The sequence below is a fragment of the Choloepus didactylus genome, chromosome 1, assembly GCF_015220235.1.
Source record: "Choloepus didactylus isolate mChoDid1 chromosome 1, mChoDid1.pri, whole genome shotgun sequence".
NCBI classification, from domain to species: Eukaryota; Metazoa; Chordata; class Mammalia; order Pilosa; family Megalonychidae; genus Choloepus; species Choloepus didactylus.
In genome coordinates this window covers 111,060,505-111,078,590 of record NC_051307.1, presented here as the reverse complement: position 1 = coordinate 111,078,590, position 18,086 = coordinate 111,060,505, and the positions used below count along the sequence as shown (strand labels likewise).

The following is an 18,086-nucleotide window of genomic DNA, read 5'->3' as shown; positions in this document are numbered from 1 at the left end:
TAGGCAGGGCAGTCCTCAGCAGTTCATAGAGACCACAACGTTCAAACTGCTTGGGTAGTCTCATGTCACCCGAACAGTACATTTTCAAACTCAGAAATGCCAGATCGTGTTATTTCTGTGGCGAGGGGTTGCTTAGGATCTGTGACAGCTGAGTTTTTCCTATCGATTATGTGACAATGCAGCTCATATATAGAGTTCAGAGAAATCAGAAAAGCCCGTTTAACAAGAAGACCCTTAATCCAAGTGCTGTGTCGTATTTAACATAGAAATCAAAATTCAAGTTGGAGAAAGTGGAAGAGTGAATTAAATTTTGAACTCAAACTTTTGCAGCTAGATTAACCTTCTAGGAGGGCTATGGCTGATAATTTAATTTGAAATCTTATGAATGGGGTTTTTTTTTTTATTATTTTTGATAAACCACACAAGAAACTCTTTTACATAATAAATGCATACTTAGATAAATGTTTGTGTCTAAAGTTGCTTCTAAATTTAAACAGACAGTAAATCTCAATCTTAAAAAACAAGTCAAAGGACACTCTTGTGAGTATGGGTGGGGAGTGTTTATAGAAGCACTAACCTACAAACACCTTGAAAGATCTTTTTCAGATACACCTTAAATTCTGAAATGATTTAAGATGCATCTATCCTTCAAATGCATTCACAGGTAAAAATATTATTATTTATCTTTAGCAACAATCTGTAACAGTTGTCCTCAGACAGGCATGTAGAAGTAATTAGATTCGGACATGTTCCAAGGTCTTGCTGACCCAGAATTTCAAACAAAAGAATACCCCGGAAATGTGACTGTAAATCACGTGAGCTTGATACCATAGACACACATACCTAGAAGGGTTAATTGGAGGAGAGGCTAGAGAGAAGCTTCTCCTGAGCAGTCTGTGTGAGCGACAGGAAGAAAGCAAGAGCTAGAGTGGGCTGGCCTGCAGGCACCCTGCAGCCCCAGCGCTAAACTCATTCCCTTGTTAGGGGAAAGGGGGGAGGGGCACAATCGGAAAACAGCAGCCTGCACACCCTGCCCATCCCGCAGGCTGCCCTCTTTGCCTCTCTGTTTGTTTATTGCTTGAAAGGCATTTCAGCATGTCGAAGCTGCGGCTGTGGACAATTTGTCATTCTGAATCTGTTACTAGCAATAACCTTTCATGAAGTTTCACTGTCACGCACTCGAGTTTTGGGATTAGGAGACCTATGGCAAGAGAGCTTTATCCTTTGGTTTGCTTTTCCTTTGGACGTAGTCCCAACAAGCAGAAGAAAGAAAAGGAGCACTGACTCCTCTGCAGTCACCCCAGGCCATCCAGATCCAGAGGAGAAACTGGTTTCTTCTCCAAAACTCTGTCCTTCCCCATGGACCCTTCACAGCCCCATTACTCGGACTGATTATTATAAGTGAGCAGCACCACCCAATGGGCTTCCATGTTCTCTCCATCATCCGCCCCTCCGTCCCTTACCCCCACCCTCACAGGCCTCATCACTCAGAAGAATTTGTGTTCTAGGGCCTTCAATTCACTTGAGCACCCTGGAGCTGAAACCCTGAAGTCATAATACATTTTTTATTTTGCTTTGTTTGCTTTTTGTTTTGTGTTTGTGTATATGAATGACTCTCAAATGCCAGGGTCCAGGGCCCTCATTCTAGAGTTGCAACCTTTAACTTTTTGTCCCTCTCCTTCCTTCCTCCTGTTGGACTAGTAGGCATGGGGGCCAAGAGGCAGGCCTGTCCCTTAGAGCAGCTGGGGCAGCTGCTCTGGAGCAGCTGCTGTGCCTCACTCCTCTTTCTGACAGTCATTAAAATTCAATTTCTAAATTTCTGTCTTTAACAATTTCCTAAGGGGCCTATGAAAGATGCCAAAAGAATGAGCCTCTTTTCTAGGGGCAGCATCTTGGCAGCAGGCTGTCACTGGTCAAGTCACCCCAGGATGCACCGTGTTAGGAACAGTACAATGGATAGCATATAGAATGGGGTGCTGTGTCCACCTGGACTGAAGGAATAACTCTGGGAAAGTCATAAGGCAGGCCAAGAAGCTGGGACAGGCAACCAGCTCTTCCTTCATCAGCACTGCAGCTGGAGCACAGCCTGTGTAGTCCTGGGGGTGGAGCTCAAGGACAAACCCAAAGGAAAAGTTTTCATTCTTTAATCTTATAATTCCTCACTTTCTTCTCTCTGCTCAGCTCCCTGGTTTCTAATCCTTGATTCTGAAAAGAAAAATATATGTACATCTGAAAATTCTCTTCTACTAAGAAGGTTCCTTTAACAGCTCTTTTCACCTTTGGGTGGATTAGTCTACTTCTAGGCCAAGGGGAGTCTGAAACTGTTTGGAGAAACAGAAAAATATACAATCATACCCAGCCTAGGTAGCTGAACCTCATCAGGAGCCTTGACTAAGGGTTGCCAAGCAAATGTTCTTTAGACTTAACCTTGGTGGTTTTTCATTCTCTGTTCTAAAATTTTAACATGTGGTTAGCACGAAAAGTGCCTCCCTTAACTAATTCCCATTGGAACTTATTGAAAGGGCATAGAATTTCCTAGAAATTCTAGATGGGAGTGAAGGACTATCTAACTACTATTGCCCTCACTTGCTAATCACATATAACTATCTAAACAGTAGCCTTTTCTTTATAAAGCCCTTGGCCCCTCAGCGTACCTAGTACTTTTTCTCTTTCCCTTAAATTCTTACCACTTAGTCTTTTCTCCAGTGTTCTCTGGGGTCTTGAGTTAAATTTTCAGAATTAATCCTGATCTTTTCCCAAATGCAATGACAAGTTAGGAGGTCAACTTTGGGGTAGCACTGGAAGTGTAAATGTTAAAGCTGAAAGCAATTGTCAAGTGGTGGTTCAGGGTGTCCAGCGAATTCCATATTTTTTACAGGCTGCTTTTTACTTCATTAGAGCAGTGTTAAAGAAAGACCAGATTAAGCCCTTTCTAGAATGGCAGCCATCCTATCTTATACAGCTTATAGTCATTTGGGCAGACTACTTCATACCACTGGAGGCTGAAACAGACTGACACCAAAAACACTGCTTCTCACATTTAGTTACAAACCTGGCAAAGTGGAGACTCTGCATCAATTAAAAGAAAATCAATCAATGTTTATTAACCATAACAAATCAATAAAAACAATTAGCTGGAAAAATAATAGTAATAGCATGCCCTGTTACCATAAGACATAAGTTTCTGAGAATTTTGAGGCCCTGTACAAGTGCATATTGTTTTATTGTTTCACCACCTGATTTTCTAGAATTTCCGCATGCATGGTATCTAAAGTTGTTTTCTGGAGGTGTAATTTGAATGAGTTTTACAATCATTTTATATCAGGTCCCAGAATGACCCTGTCTCCAAGGCTTTGAATATGTTTACTGGTAGGGGCTTTTGAAATTCTTTACTCCAGTAAAGAGATTGCATAGTGTAGTGGAGAACACACTAGGCTAAAAATGCCAAGCAGGATCTAGGTTCTAGTCAAGGAATCAAACTAGCAGTGTGTACATAAGGCAGTTCATGTTTCTGGGCTTCGGGTTTCACATCTGTAAAGTAAAAAGATAGGATAAAGTGATCTCTTAGTTCCTTTCAGCCCCCAAATTCAGTGATTCTATAACATATTTGTAAATTATCCCACTAAGAGAAGGTCTGGGTCCATAAGTTATTGAATAAAACGCCTATCTATTTCATAGTCCTTTTAGTAAAAATTTGTGCAGAAGACTGGAAAATGATTTCTTGCTCTTTTTCTGGGAGATACTAACTTTGACTAGAGGAAATCAAGCAGAGACATGGCACTGTTTCCTTGCATGCAAACGAACCATTGCCTTATATTTTAACTTCTTTTCCTTTTCAGATCCAACTTGGAAATAATGTTTCACTCAAGATAAGGCTTATGGTTTAGGAGATTCTGGCCTGGCTTGCCTCATTTTATGACTTCTATCATCCGTTTTCAAAACCTGAGAAGGACCTTGTTTCCTGTTTGATAGTTCCACATGCTTTGCCAGCCACCGGGACTTTAAGGAAGCTTGCCAAGTGCCTGCGACTGGGAAGGACAGTCCGTGCTCATCACCAAGAGAACGAGCTGGCACCAGAGTTGCAGTGACTCACCAACCTGGCTGCCCACTTCCTGATGTCAAAAACCATACTATCTAATTGAAAGACCTGTGTTTTAGCAAAGTGCAATTGGATCACACGGCAAAATCATCTCAAACTACATCTCTGACCTTCCCTTTCACTGTTTTGAGCACAAAACCAGGAAGGAAATGATTCCTGATTTATAGTTTGCTTTTTTTTAAAAAAAAAAAAGAAAAATTAAGATTAGTTAACAAATACTTGGTTTTATGTCCAATCTGTTCTAAGAACTTAGTGATGATTATGAAACAGTGAAAATAGGTCACAGCAAAATGAACATTTGAGATTAGGTAAAACATTTCTCTGAAATTTCAGTATTCATTTTTGGAGTGTCAGCTACTACATTTCTGTAATTCATCACTTTTGGCTTGGCTTAGAGTCAAGATGAAAAATGATATTTAGACCAAAGGCATTGTTTTGTTATGTAGCCACTGCTTTTTAAAATGCAAATCCACCTTCCCTTCTCCGATGCTTGATTGCATATGTGTGCTCACACACATACCACACACAAGAGCCCAAATAAATTCTGGAGGAAGCTCTTTCAAGGCTTCCAAGACCTGGATCATGTAAAAACTAGATGAGACAATTAAAGGAAGGCCAAAGCAGCAGCAACAATAAAAATGAATGATTTCATTTTACAAAAAAGTCATTGTGTGTGTGGGTCAGGTTGGGGGGTTGCAGAGTATATAGGTATTTTTAAAAGCAAGTATTATTATTATTAAAGAATATTACACTTCTAAGTTGTTATGATTCTTGTCTGATTTCAAGCCACGCATAGGAGCCATTTTGAAGGCATTTTGTATTAAGATCCATCACCAAAAATCAACTTGCAGAGTTTTATAATATGCATAGGTTAACCATTTGAGGAATTAACTTTTAATCCAGAAGTCTTTCTATTGTTGTGGGACATTAGGACAAGATAACATTTGGTATTAACATGGAAGAATATTCTATGGCTTTTTTAGCTTTAACATGCATTGCTCTAAAGATAAAGTACACACTGTATTTTTTTTCCCTACTTGTGTTCTTTTGTTATATGTAAAATATTTTTAGGATATTGTTTTTAATGTATATATTTCTAATTGTCATTTAGTAAAAAACAAAATATATAATAATAATATCTCCCTTGCTTTTCTCCTAATTTTATTATTTCTGGTTAAACAAAAATGGATGCTTTTCTCTCAGGGGAAAAAAAAATTGTGGGCATGTTTTTGATGCAAAAATGATTATTTAAATACAGTTTTTTCCTAATAGATTAGTGTTCATAAAGGATTTTATTTCAGAGATGATCATTGTCAAATAAAAGCAGAGAGATATTAGAAATTCCATGTAAATTACATTGTTTAAGAAGTATTTTTATACATTGTTTATATTGCTATTAGCTATTGATAAAAAAGCAATATCTATTCCAAATGTGAAATTTTGCAGTTCAAAAGACCTTGCAAATTCGGGTATCTTTAGAATCTTAGTGGAAATTAATATCAAAGGCATAGATCACATAAACCCTCCTGAATTACTGTTATTTTTTACTTTAACCATGATAGGTGTTTCTGCAAGGTAGGTTTTAACCTAGTCTTCTTCCTAATTTTTTCCCCTTTCAGTAAGAAGGATAAGCTTTTAGAGTACCCAGTCACCGTGGTAACTGCCAAAAAAATTCTCCTGAAGTTTGAAGAGGTCAGCTAGCAGGGTCAACAACTCTGGCCTCTCTCTGAGCTCGGTCTAGCATGCGCCAGCCTGTGGTTGGAGTGTCAGGCCTGATCTGACCCTGGGAGGTGGACCATTCCGGCTCTGATATAAATTTTTTGAGTCAGTTCATGGCCTGGACTCTCCAGGTGGCCTACAAAATCGATTTTGACCCCCGACCCTGTCTCACGGAGGCATAGCATCCATCCTAAGTAAGGATTTAGTCAGGAATGACAGCTTTCCACTGAGTGTTATTGGGGACAGTATAAACAGTTTGGAAAGCAAGTAAGGAGGCATGAGTGCTAGAAATCATTAAAAGCACATTAGAAAACAATTTGAGAAATCTTTCTGTGTATGTGCAAAAAAAAATTTAAAATGCATGTCCTTTATAGAACTTTTGTATAATTTGCAGGGCTTTTTAAATCAAAGAATAGTTTTGGATATAAATACTCAAATAAGCTACACACCTTTATACGTTTTTATACTTTGTTACAAATATGCAAATAAGACTGGCTAGCTTGCAACAAAATAGGTACATTAGGGATGTAATTGTCCACAAAAGGAAAACTAATTATTAATATACATAAATAGGTAGAGTTTTTAGTATTTTAAATTCTAAAATTGAAGTGTTTAAAATGGGCAAATGAGGAACCTTAAAAATCGACAGTCTGGAATGAAGATGAACTATGTTATACTCCAAGTCCCTTGCTACTTTGTAAGACAAATAGCTAATACACTCATTTGGATACAAATGAAATAAAAATTATAAACATGGAAAGTTCCCTCTTATAAAGTATAGAGCAAAGAACAAGAAATTAATAGTGTTTTGGAGTAACTATGCATTTTCAACAAAGATATCAAAAGCTTGGGGAAAAATTATGTATATAAATCATCAGTGATTCCCCTCCTCCTCCTCCTTTTTTTTTTTCAGGATACGGCCCTGAAATGTTTTATTTTCTCTAGGAAGAAGGAGTTCTCTTTGAAAGGTCTATCTGTGAACTCAGTATGTAGATGTGGTCATCAAGCAAACCGTAACTTCCAAGAGGGAAGATTATGAATGTTTCTTTCTTAAAATCCTTCAGTGTTTCTTCTTCCAGTGGTACTTTACTCAAAGTTTTCCTCTTTTCCCAGCACTGTTGAAAATGGCTCCAAAGCAACACTGCAGTGGCTGAAATCAATTGTACTGTGAAGTTGTTGAGATGCCATTTCATCTGAATCTTCTGTAAAAATTAGATTTTAAGTAGGTGTAAGTATCCTTTTGGGAGAGGGGAGAAGGGAGGGTGGAAGAAGAGAGGGAGGGGACTGAGCAGTTTATATACACATATACTCTTTGTGTTTGAAGGCCTCTGTGTCTTGGCTTCTCACTATGCTAAATCCCTATTATAAAACTTATCTTCGCAAAGCCTATTATAGTATTCTGAGAGCAAATTGAACCATGAATAACTTAGTTGGAAGTGTAGATTATTTTCTACTCAGGGAAAGTTAGAGATGACAACAGCTTAACTAAAAGAACAGTGATTAATCTTAAATAGATGGATTTCAACATTTTACTCTTGATAAAGGGTACCTTTGATATTTCCTCTCTTCAGACTCACATCTCCACTTTCTTTATATTAAGAATTGTCCTAGTGATTACACTGTCCACCTGATACAACCTGACTCTAACTGTAGATCACATTCTTCCTGGTTGTTAACCTGTCCGAGAGGTAACCAGAAAGACACTCCTCTTCCTATTAGTTAAACCTATGGTTCCAAAGAGAGTATCTGTGTTTAGACATCAAATTCAATATTAGGAGTGATATCTTGCATAAATTGTAGTTTCTCAATTACATAAAATTATTATTTATAAAATCTTAAATTTCTTTAATGCCATACAGTTTACAGAGCACCTTTCAATTGATAATTTTGTTTGATCCTTAGAATAATGTTATGAAATAAGCAAATATCATTAACCCATGTTTACCAAGGAAGAAGTTGAGTCATTTGCATACTGTGATCAAGTTAAGAAATGGAAAAAGTGGGATATCAACTCAGATTTTATAGCTTCTATCTCAAGTGATCAACACAAAGCAATAGGCTTTTAAATTATTTTTGTGTTCTTTGTCCCTGGACATCAAAATTTTGCCTTAAGAGCATAGCTTTCATATCGCACAGATGAACAAGTTAAGGCACATATATTGAAAAAAATCCTATTCACTTTTTATTTTGTCAATTTTTTTGTTTTATGTAGCATATGTTTTTTAAAATGGTCTTTAAATTGAAGATCTTAATTTCCAAAAATCAACATAGGCAGTTCTATGTAAATTATAAATTAAATAACCACCTTGGATTTGAAACATATACATGAAAACCATAGATTATATGTCTCAATATAAAATATTACTTAATAAATAAGCCTTTAGAAGCAGGTTTTGCATATGATGTACTTAATTTGAGCATATGCCAATGATAAAGTTCTTTTAACATCTTAGCAAGTCTGAGTAAATGAAATTGTGTAAGACTACTTTTGTTCCCTTGTGTTTTCACTCCCTTGTATTTTAAGAAAAAGTTTTCAGTGCACTCTAGGAAAAATAAATAAAAGATGTGGTTAACGAATATTACTATAAACTTTCTAAGCATAGAGAAATCCTGAAACACAAAAATATGGCACCATATGATTCCTCTTAGGTTTTTAATTATATTATTTTAATTATGTAATGTGGGCAGTGTGGATGTTAATATGGAAAAACGTTTTATTTTTTTTATTTCTTAGACTATATACAGTATTAAATTAGTCATTTTATATATAGATAAATAGAAGCTTTTGTCCCTGAATTATACTGGCAGCCAGACAAATCCAGTCAGGCTTTTTAGGATTAGGAAAAATGAAAAATTGTCCAGAAAAGGAGAAACAACTATTCTGGTTTTATGTTGCATTCATGAGTTTGTATAAGTCATAATACGTTTTATAAACTTTCTTGTGCTAAAGTTTTTCCATAAAAGCTTGACAATAGACTGAAGATTGTTCATTTTGATGTAGAGGTAGATGGCAAAGCCTCCAAAATCTAAACTTTTAATGTCTACTCCACTAATGTGCAAATCGGTAAATGCAAGAATAAGTACTCTCCTATTAATATTGAGAGATGTTTGTTTAGTTGCTCTTTGAAATTTTTAAGTTACTTACTATATTACGATTCTTATTCATTTTGTCCATGTTTATCTTTAACAACTGTCACCGTCCAAAAACAGGTTTTCTTTCTTTCTTTCCTTTTTCCTCCCTCCCTCCCTCTTTTCTTCCTTCCCTCCTTCCTTTCTTTCTTTCTTTTCTTTCTTTCTCTTTCTTTCTTTCTTTCTTTCTTTCTTTCTTTCTTTCTTTCTTTCTCTTCCTCCTCCCCTCTTCCCTCCCTCCCTCCCTCCTTCCCTCCCTCCCTCTCCCCTTCCTTCCTTCCTTCTTTCCTCCCTTCCTTCTTCCACTATTATTCATCAATCATTAGATATACCTTTTAAAATATGGGAGGCTTAGCAAAAGGGGCTCAGCTAGTGCATAATATTTTGCCTAACATGATAAACTACACAACAAAACATTCAACTTTAGTTAAATTTATAACAAGTCACAGAATTCTCAGGTATATCGATACTTCTCTGAAAACTAAAATCCACTTGTAGTGTTATAGATTCTGACAAATCCCCGCTTGCTATCTTTATAGTCTTTTAAAGTCATTTAAGCTATTGGTTAGTTTTCAGGTTAAAAAAAAAAGCATTTTTAGTAATCTGAAAATAAATTTTGGCAGATTGCTACATATCATTTATATATAAGTAAGGTATCACACAAATATTGGAAATAAATGAATAAAGATCAGAGATTACTCACTTTTCTTTTAAATCACCCCTGCCAATATGTTGTTATCAGAAAGATATTATTTCTCTCCTTCTTCCCTCTCTCTATCCCATTCCCCTCCTCTCCCTCCATTCTCCTCTTTTAAAACTATTATTAATCTGGGGAGATGAATACATTTTTGGCAAAATAGGATTTCTTTATAAAGGTAGAGGAATTTTTCCCAAGGCAAATGGGAAGTTTTCCAAGCACTAATGAAGTTTTAAACAAGCCAATCAAACATAAAAAGGTTATGTATTCCCCTGAAAGGAAAAGTACATTCCACGCCCATTTTAAAAATCACAATGCAAAGTGAAAAATTCAGTCAACTATTTGGATATTAGTGTCTCTTATACCAGATTTTTCTGTATCTCCAGATAATATGAATGTATCCAGTATATCTGAGTGCTAATAGATACAATTTATGGTTGTGGAACTTAATTTACTGGAGAAACCTACAGTTGTCCTGTTTGTGTTATTGTTGCATGCCTAGTCACTGAATAAGCATAAATTAAACTATCTTCTATAACTGGTATGAAATATTCCTCTAAGTTATTCAAAGATGAATAAGACAAGTCCCTGCCATCATGGAATTTTGTGCTAGGTTCTAGGTAGAGGGAGGGATTGGAATTAAGAAATACAAAATAAAACTCAAGATTTGTTCTCTGCTTGCCAGGAAAGAGAAATTGGCATCTACACAAGTCTCTCTTCAGTATAAGCTATGATGAAGCTATAGACAAATAGCTGTGATAATATGGAGTAGCTTGGAAAGGATTGTTGAGGAAAGTGGGGCTTGAAAAATGGTTATGACTGTGCTAGGCAATTATGGGACCACATTCCAAGTGGAGAGGAAAGGTAGAGAGGTAAGATTGTATAGTGTTCCAGAGAGAATTAATAGGATTTAAAATAAAGTTTCTAGAATTACACAAAATGAGGCTGAATACTGACTATTTTATTAAGTGATTCTATAGCTTTATTCATTAAGGAAATACCATCATAAATGCCATAAAAACATTATATTAAAAACAAAAGTACTTCTTTTAAAGAGTTACAACTCAGTAAAGAATACTAATTGTTAGGAATCTAATGTTTTATTCCTGAATCTGGGTGACTCTGTTTTCTTCAATTTCCTTATCTGGATGTATATTTCTCATATTTGTAAAATAACATTTCAAATATTAAAATGATTACTTATTGAAAAATCAATCATTCTTTTTCTTATATACCATATTCTTCCAGAGTTCTATTATAGAGTTATGAATAAACACTGCATTTTAAACCATGCTTTTTTTTTTCTTTACAGGCCAAGGATATGGGAATGAATCTTCAGCATAAGAGAAGAAAATAGTCACTTTTTACTCATCATTCAGAAGCCCTATATTCATGATTATCCAGGTGAATGAAAAGTTTAGAAATTTATTTAAATATTTTTAAAAGTCTGCAGAGATATCTTGTAATCAGGAAGTACCAGCCAATTGTATGAACAACCTCATATAATTGCATCTTTTTAGTATCGTTTTAGTATCCTTGGTAAAAAAAAATTTAAAGAGACACTAAATACATACTAGCAACATCAGAATCATCCTGTAATGATCAAAATAGCAAACTAACATGCATGTTTTTGGTGATGTAAAGCACGAGAGTCCAGGAATAGGATGTTTGTTATAAATGTCAACTTCCCTAATATGAAATCTCAAGTCAAGTGAAAACTAAATCCCAGACCAAAGGCTTAGAAATCCAGGCCCAAATAATATCTTACAGGGGAAATCAGTTGACGTATATTGAACATCAAATTAGAATGAAATTTGAGGCAAATAAGGTGAATGGACCCGAGGGTTCAGGAGGGTAGAAGAAACAGTCATTCTTACCGGTGGCTGATTAGCCTAGTTGGTTAAAGCACTGGCTAAAGATCCAGAGCCATACACTTAATTTTGATTTAACTTTGCTCCGAAACATAGCCTCAAATTATAGGCCTGCCTTAACAAAAGTCTTTCACTTATAGGCTCCTTTCAGTCAGTAAACAAAACTTTTGAGTACTCATAGCGGGCACGGTGCTATGTAGGTGCTGTTGAAAGAAAAAGGTGTTACAATTAAAAAGAAAAGGTTTCACACCTCCTGCTCTCAAAGATAGGAACAATATGACTCCATCCAAAGTAAATTATTGACCTGTCTTTCAGCTGAAAGGCTACTTGTTTATAAGGCTTTTCCTTTTATAATCATTGCAGCTACATATCAGGTATCCCCAGTACTATAATTGTAATCTAGGCTATGGTAATTCAAACAATGCAAAAGTTTATAGAATAAAACTAGGATAAAAAGGGAAACATAGATTAAAAAAGAAACACAGACATCAGATGTGTAGATGGATAGATGGATAGAAGTAGATGATAGAGATAGATAGATGATATAGATAGAAGATAGATAGATAGATAGATAGATAGATAGATAGATAGATAGATAGATAAATAAGTAGGAGCATAGACTCTGAATCCAAACACTCAAGGTTTGGATCCCAGCTCTACTGTTTACTAAATGTATGACTTCGGTTTCTCATTTGTAAAAGTAGAGATGACAACAGTATTAGCTCATGGGTTATTGTAAGGATTAAGTAAGGGTTATATGTGAACCACTTAGATTAGTGCCTGCCAAATAATGAACACTATTTAAGGGTTAGCTACTCTTTGTATTCTAATAATATATACACATCTATACTAAATTTTTTTAAACATATGAGATTTTACTACAAGTGTTTTCTCACTTAACAATATGTCAAGGAGAACATACAGATAACACAGATAGAGCTAGCTCATTCTTTTTAACTCCTGCATAGTATTCCACAGTAGGGTTAGACCAGAATTTATTTAACCATTCTCCTGTTGATGGTCATTTAGGTTGTTTCCAGATGTTTCATCTTCAAAGCAACTCCCAATATCTTATCCTTGAATGTAAAATAAGGGATGCAGAAGGGTCAGGGAGTCAATATTGTCCCCATTTATAAATGAACAAAATGAGGTTCAGAGAAGTTTAGTAAATTGCCTAAAGTCACAGAGATAGTAAGTAACAGAGTTCAGAAGCAAACTAGTTTAATACAGTTCCATACTCACATCTAATTTTCCCATTTAATGTAGAATGACTTCATGAATACAATGATCCTTATATCAGAATAAGATAATACTTCTGCTTCCTGAAAGAAGCACTGGGCAACTACAAGTTAATGTGCTAGCAGAGGGGCATGAGTAGAGAGAAATAAAGAAAAATATGAAAAGATGGAAAATAATAGTAAACCTTACAATTCTTGGGTTCTAAAGATAAAATTAATACATTAGTCTTAAATGTTTTGAAATCAGGGTAAATAAAGCATGAAGGGCAGGGAACGGAGAGGATGCCTATGCAATTTGACTATTTGGGGGAGAATATAATTTGAAAAGCTGCCACATTTGGCTTCCAGCCTTCACAGGTAGAATCCCTTTGAGGAACTCTGATCAGGCTCCATTAAGATTCATACTTAGACCTGGACCTGGACCTAGGCTGTATACCCTGATAACATTAAAAAATGTTATTTTTAAATACTGTTAATATAGTTATACCTTCATTAACTATAAATGTATATAAAAGCCAATCATATTGACTTTGAATTATGATTTTAGAATATATAGTCCATTTACAATACATTAAGGCCTCAGCCAAGGACGGTCCTCTTTCAGACAGGAGACACCTATACAATAATTTCACAATGTGCTGGGTTCATTGTGGGAATACCGTTTTAATAACTTATGCATCTAATTCCAGTAGTATTTGGAACCCAAGAACAGTGGAAACCATTTTTTAATATCATACATATGATATATCATACACATGTATGATATATCATACATATGTATAGTTATGTCATGTATGTATATAATTAATTTATTTATTGGTGTTCTTGCTTCATTCTCAACATTGGGAACATGATGAAAAGATTAGAAGGTTGAAATTCAGAATGTTATTCTCAGTTAGCTCTTTCAATGATATTTGGACTAAGACAACTGAATTCTCCAAATTTGAAATTTCTTCTTGTACATAATAGGGGTAGTGTATTTGCTTTGTTGGGAAATGTTTATTTTGTAGAAGTTTATCTGAAAGTTTGCAAAAGTCTAGGAGACACAAATTGTAATATGTTGCTGCAATTAAAGAAAAGTAAAATTTAGAAATGTAAAGGACCTCGTGTAACTTTACAGAAAAAATGACTCACCATAGCTCTTTTTCCAGAGATATTTCTTAGAATAGAACTGCTTATTTACCAATCTGTTGTTTACCTTCTGCTTCTGTTCCTGAGTTATGACAACATGTAAGAAGATACAGAAATAGTTATCAAAATCAGATGGACAGAGTGCAACAATTTAACTCCTAATGACAACTACCTCTATCTATGAATGACATGTAATAAATTATGTTTGAACTGGATTTTCAGCTGCAGATCCTTATTCTGCCACCCAGACAGCCCTATAAAGTTGCACTTGTGGCCTTAATCCCACTTGGATATGTGCCCTATTGCCTCTACTTTCCATCATTCTGGTGCTTTAGTCTTCTTGAGTAAGTGAACAATCTTTGTTTCTGTACCTTATTAGGCCAAAGACCATAACAGCTAGTGATGGCACCGGCAAGCCCTGCGGGCAGGATTCTCTGCAGACCCAGCCAACCTCCAACAAACCCCTTTTTATACTCCTTTTCTAGGAAGAATTATGATGGCGGTGCCCTGCTGTTGATCAGTCAAATCTGTGGTAGGCCTAGAGATAAGTCCTGTAAGTGTGGTGTACTGTAAAACAGCGGCTCCCATTCATTAGTAGATTGTGTGTAATAAACCACCAAAAAAGGCGGGGAGGGAGGGCAGGAGAGGCAGCTGCAGTGTGCAAGAACAAACAACGCAGCTCATTCTTGGGAGCCAAAACTTTGTAATTTGCTACTGGGCAGCCTACTCTCTCTGACATTCTTTCTGATAACATAGTAGTGCCATATCTATATTTATAGTTTGACTGCTGGCTCAGGAGATTCTATTTTGTAACTGTGTGTGTGTGTGCATATGTAAACACACACACACACACTATATATATATATATATATATATATATATATATATACATGCACATATATAAAACTATATATACATTATATATAAAATACGATTTTATTAAGAAAGAGATTAAAAATACCATCAAAAAACTGACTGGCATCCAAAATTGTGAGACTAAAGGGACAGTTTCGTCTATGAACTGACAACCTTAAAAAATACATGTTAACCATTGTTTCATAGTGCTGGTTTTATAAGGACGGCACTTTCAAAAGATACCAGGAAAAATGCAAACAGTGGGGTTATTGCCCAGGACCAAATTATGTTTCTTTGCTAAAAAATGTTTCAGATATAAAAATGTTTATTGAAAAGAAAGTTATTTGGGGATGCTTGCCTTACAAAAAAAAGTCTTTAACCCAAGTTTTATTTTTTGGCTATTAAGTATCTAAGAAACACTACTGTCGAAACCAAAATGTGGAAGCAATGTAGTTGTGAATGGAAGACAATATACCTGTTTGGGGGAAAAAACCACCTCTCAATAGGCCCTTTTAATTCAGGATGAGTTAACCTAATAAAAAGGACACACTTGAATTTGCTCATGACTACTTAACGAGAAAGTGAAAAAATGCTGCAGTTTCTGTAATAAACTCTTTCTTTTTGACATCCAAAGCAGGTGCATGGCATTGTGATGTCAACACTGTACTTGTTTTTCATCAGCCCCCCACTGTCCTTCCAAATGGGAATGGAATACTGTACATTCTAGGCATTTTTTTCTTTGCCACTCGGAACTCAGGGTCAGGAGAGTGGCTATGGCAGAGTGGAAAGCATGCCAGTTGTTTTGGAATTCTTGCAGGTGTTTGAAAAGCAAAGATTCTTTTCAGAGGCACATCTGCATTTGTCATATACCATTTGTGCTAAAGCCTGTGGTGTTTTTGTTTGTTGGCTTGACAGATTGACATGTAATGGCCAGGATGGTTGGGCGGCTGTTCCGAACAAAGTCATTCTGATAGCTGGAGTTCTCCAGAAACCAACTGGCCTGAATTACCCATGATTTTTCTCTATCTTTCAAAGGAAAGTGGGCCATTCTTATGTTCCTCTGGCTTTTTGTTTGCTTTCATGATTATTTTTGGTTATAAGTTTTAAGATAAAATAGTGATATGGATAGTATAACATCTAAAAAGAGTTTTCAAAACCAATTAGTCATTAAAATTTACTTAGAATTAGCTAAAGAGATTGTGGAATTTAAATAAATATTGATATATCATAGAATTGAAATAATAAAGAGAAAATATCTGAATCAGTCATGAATAAGAAAAATTAGTAGAGGCAAATGCTGTGACTTTAAAACTTTTTAATGGTTTTATAAACAAAAATAAAATCCCTGTTTTAAGTTATTTTTGAATCCTTTTTTTCTCTTTTATATCAGTGAATATGCATGAGTTTATACATAAGCATGTACAATTAACCTTGTAACCACAAAGCCAAGTAAAGATGTGTGAAAGCAAACTTTAGCATAGTGTCTTTTGTTGACTTCACATTAAATCAGAAATCCTTAACACCTACTCTCCAGGCATAGGTAGTCAGTGTCTCCTGGAATTGAGAGTTCAGAGCTGATCTATTGTTGATGTGAATTTCTGAATTTTGTCTACTCCTAATACAGAAGTGATAGGGTTTCACCCTATAATCCTATGTGGAAGAGGTAAAATAACAAAGGGAAAAAAAGTGCTAAGCAAATGCAAAAGCATCATAAACATGTTCATGATACTACTTCACATTTATTCCATTGACCTAAACATTTCCTGGGCATCTTCCCTTTCCTACATAATGCCACGTTACTGGGCAGGATCCTTCCTTTCGAGGAAGCATCTCCATCTGGGCGTCTCCTTCCTCAGGACACAATGAGCTCCACTGGTCTATCTGCATAGCCAAGTTTCCATGGGACCCTGCGATAGAAAAAAGGGGAAGGCAAAGCAGAACAAAACTCATTTCAGTCCTGGTAGTAGTCAGATTAAGACCTAACTAAATGAACCTAAAACATCAGATTGCCACCATTTGAGTGAGGGTTTATTAAAAACGAAAAGCCACTTGTTTAACAGAAAATGAGAAAATGGTGGTTGTTTTTCCCTCTCATATTAATGAATTTTGTTCTGAATATTTGAATAATTTTAAGTAGCATAAATTTCATTTTTAAAAAACATTCAGAAAAAAAGGATTCCTTTCTTCTTACTTCAGTCAGGAGTTGGACTAAAAGAGTAGGAATTAAACATGCTCAGCTCTTTATTGTTTGTAGTTAGGTTGCCAGATTTGACAAATAAACAGAACCCTAGTTAATTTTGAATCTCAGATGAACAATGAATACTTTTTTTAGTATAATATTGCATGGTACATGCTTATTCTAAAAAAATTACTCATTCATCTGAAATTCAAATTTAACTGGGCATTCTTTAATTTTATCTAGAAGCTTATCTGTAGTGGAACTTGATTAATAACAAATTCATGATCAGAAGCCTTGTGATTTGAAGGGCTTAAGTTTTTTTACTACGTTTTATTTTCCTGGAGTTCATAAACAAAGGATTTCATTAAGAATTTCTGTCACCTATTTAGAGAAATGGGATTAATGATAATAGCTATTATCACTAAGCATCTGCCCAGACACAACCAGGTGCTTTCCATTTATTATCTTATTTAATCTTCACAGCAACCCAAGAAGACAGATGATGTTATCCTCATTTCACAGATGAGAAAACTGAGGTTCAGAGACATTAAGCTATTTTTCTTGAGTCATACAACCAATAAAGGGAAGAATTAGGATTGTAAACAAGATCTGTCAGATTCCAGAATTGGGGCTCTTTCCTCTGCTACACTGGACTGCTAAGTGTGAAAGTTCATTAAAATCACAAATGTTTGTAATCATGTGATTAAAACTCCTATTTAAAAAAGTATATTGTTAATTATCTTTTTGTGTGAATATGTCTTCTCTTTCTTGCTAGTCTCAAGGAAGATGGCAGTGATTTATATTTCTTAGTATCTCCCTTTCATCAAGCAGTCACATTATTTTATAATGTTGATTAAAGTGATGCCACATTATTTAAAAATAATCAGAGTTGTGTATTTTGATTAAATCAAATATGTTTTCATTATTATTTAAAAATTAAAGCATATTATCACAATAACCCTCACTTGGTGACTTTATTTGCTCATTGTCTATAATTCCTGTGTTGCACTTCCAAAGTTTTACTTGCTCTATAAACTATTCAGAAACCTTGAACATCGGCATTTCCCTTCCCCAAATATCAAAATAGAAACACTTTTTGCTACAATGCCTTGGATAGGTCATGGGCATAAAGTATTGAATTTTAGGCTCTTGTCTCCCTGGAAATACT

At 35.3% G+C, this 18,086-nt stretch overlaps 1 long non-coding RNA gene across 9 annotated transcripts in view; it reads left to right on the top strand.

Annotated features, from left to right (window-relative positions):
* LOC119537368 overlaps window positions 1-17,873 on the top strand; it is a 379,219-nt gene extending 361,346 nt beyond the window's left edge. For 6 of the 9 annotated variants that reach the window (XR_005217423.1, XR_005217422.1, XR_005217424.1 and 3 more), the window contains 4 exons: window positions 3,840-4,407; window positions 6,932-7,046; window positions 10,957-11,048; window positions 14,264-16,097. This is a non-coding gene — a long non-coding RNA (uncharacterized LOC119537368). Of the gene's footprint in view, window positions 1-3,839; window positions 4,408-6,931; window positions 7,047-10,956; window positions 11,049-14,263; window positions 16,098-17,401 lie in introns of those variants that run through there. The other 3 variants (XR_005217427.1, XR_005217429.1, XR_005217428.1) reach the window with 3 other exon arrangements.
* The last annotated feature ends 213 nt before the right edge of the window (window positions 17,874-18,086 follow it).